This window comes from Triticum dicoccoides, chromosome 6A (assembly GCF_002162155.2).
Source record: "Triticum dicoccoides isolate Atlit2015 ecotype Zavitan chromosome 6A, WEW_v2.0, whole genome shotgun sequence".
Classification (NCBI taxonomy): Eukaryota; Viridiplantae; Streptophyta; class Magnoliopsida; order Poales; family Poaceae; genus Triticum; species Triticum dicoccoides.
The window spans coordinates 30,851,228-30,853,993 of record NC_041390.1 but is presented as its reverse complement, the minus strand read 5'-3'; positions in this window follow the sequence as shown (position 1 = coordinate 30,853,993).

Below are 2,766 nucleotides of genomic sequence, written 5' to 3'. Positions count from 1 at the left end.
GGTGACGACGGGGATGGGGATGGCGCGGCGACGACGGGGACGGGGACGGGCCGGGCGGGGACGACGGGAGGACGGGGCGGGGCGCGGTGACGGGGGCGGCGGGGACGGGGACGGGGACGGTGACGGACGGCGATGAGGGGCGGCGGCGACGGGGCAGAGGAGAAAGAAGCAGAGGGAGAGATGAGAAACTGGTTTTTTTAAGTGTTTTCTTATATAGAACAACCTTTAATACCGGTTGAAGCCACCAACCGGTACTAAAGGTCTGTTTTGGCCAGGCCAAGCAGCGGGAAGCGCACAGCCTTTAGTACCGGGTGGTGGCTCCAACCGGTACTAAAGACCCCACCTTTAGTACCGGTTTGAGCCACCACCCGGTACTAAAGGGGGTGCGCTGGCGCAGGTGCGGTGCGTCATGTTTAGTCCCACCTCGCTAGCCGAGGGGCGTCCGCACTGGTTTATAAGCCCTAGTGCGGTAGCTCTCTCGAGCTCCTCTCCAAAGAAGGCCTACTGGGCCTGAATGTTCTGTGCTGCCCTGTAGGCCTATTGTGCCTTTGCGGCCTGCATCCTGGCCCAACAACAGGTTGGGTTTCTAGTCGTATGCAGGCCGTTGTGGCGCAATAGGCGGGCTTTTATTTTCTTACTTTTTTTGCTTTATTTATTTTATGAGTTGTTTTTTGCTGTATTTAGAGTTTCTCTGTGAATATTTTTGCTTTAGGTTTTCTTTGTGTATGTAGGACGACCTTTAGTACCGATTAATGATACGACCCGGTACTAAAGGTGCTGGAGGGGCCCCGGACTGACAACATCCTGCCACCACTCACTTTAGTACCGGTTCGTGGCACGAACCGGTGCTAAATGTTCGCCACAAACCGGTACTAATGAGAGCGGCCGGCTAGCCGTTGGAACCGGCACTAATGCACACATTAGTGCCGGCTCAAAACCAAACCGACACTAATGTGCTTCACATTTGACCCTTTTTCTAATAGTGCATCCGGACATCTCATACTAGATTCTCAAATCTATACAAAGATATGCAAACTAAAATAAACCTACGTGCTATGTCGATCACCTACCTACTCATCGTCGGAGATGTCGACGATGTCCGTGCTCGGCTCCGGTAGCATGGGCGACAGCTGCAGCTCCGGTGCCTCCGGCTGCTCCGTTCTAGGCTCCTCCACCTCTAACTCCGCGTCGAGTTCGGTGAAGAGCGCGTCGGACGCCGCCTGCTCCTAGCGCAGGAACATCCGGTTGGCCTCCACATAGGCCTTATCTTGGATGGACTCTAGAATGGCCTGCTGCTCGGCCATCTCCTCGAGCTGGGCAATGGCGAAATCCAGCTGCGCCTGCTCCATGTTGAAGCCTGGCAGCTCCTGCTCCAGCTGCTCCGGCTCCTGCTGCTCCGCCTCCCCCGCCTCCTCCACCTCCATCGAAGTCATCTCCTCCTCCTCTTCCCCCGGCTACTCCTCTAGTTTTGGCGAGTCTGGAGGCAATCCAACAGCGATGCGGGTGGTGCGCGTAGCTTATCTCGCCCGGATCTCCTGCTAGATCTCGTAGCGGTGCTCCGGCATCAGCATTGCGTAGTAGGTGATCTTGCTCCGGACCATGGCGGAGCGCCGGAGCGGGAGAGGGAGGAGGTGGATGCGCTCGGACTACCGGCGTGGAGAGGGGGAGGTGAATGGGTTAGGGTTGCGGGACGCCGGCCGACTTAAATAGCCGGATTTGGTCTTGGGCGGTAAGCCAGAGCGGCGCCACGCGGCGACAGACGCTGCGTCCGTCGGACCGCCGGGTTTCCAGGTGTTTTCGCGTGGGATCCCGCTGTCAGACCGACGTGACGAGCATGCCCGACGCCCCCATATTCACCTCATATTTGGGCTAGATATGAGGGGTGTCGGTCAGCCCGGGTGTTTGAAGCCCGTTTAAGGGGCCCGTCTGGGTCAAAAATTCATGACCGGGCGGGCTGCCCGGACGTTTAAGGTCGATTTGGGGCGCCCAGCTATAGAGGCTCTTAATGGTTATCTTTTCTTTATATGTGAAATTTGACATGTTTATATATGCAACCCGTACACATTTTAAGAAGCCCGTGACAACGCATGGGCAGTCTACTAGTGCAATTAATTCATTAGACATACATTTAATTAGCCCTGTAGATAATTGAAAGTACTCCCTCCGTCACAGTTTAGAAGGCGCGCTTGCAAATTCTCTGAGACCTAGGTGGTTATCTATTGGTTGTGGGATGGGCTAAAAAATAGTATTGACGCTACGCATGCATATAGAAATAGTACATCAGAGTACTAATTAGCTACTAGAAATAAATGCAATGCGCCCTAAATCTTGACTATTGTGAAAACGCACGCAAATTTAACTGTGCCTTCTAAACCGTGACGGAGGAAGTAGAATTTTATTCCAATTTGGCAGGCAATTAATTAATTAGGTAGGTAATTAATTCAGCCTTCTGATAATTATGCATGCAGTTGATTTATTTTGCAATTAATTAACTAGGCAGATAGTTAAGCGTGTCCAATAATTTGAAAGCGCTTGCTGGTGAGGATGACCAGTAGGCTCTCACCGACTGTCAGTGTGCTTTCAGCGACATCACTGACCAGTGCTTTTGAATATGGACAATGATCACCACGCGCTTTCGATGTGGGTGACCAAACGGTCCGTAAGATGGATGATTACACTGCTCTGTAGGACGTCCATACGCTCACTGTTGCCAAACATTCGCAGGTGAGGTCAGCAGGCGCTTGAGGACAACCAAGCACTAACGAT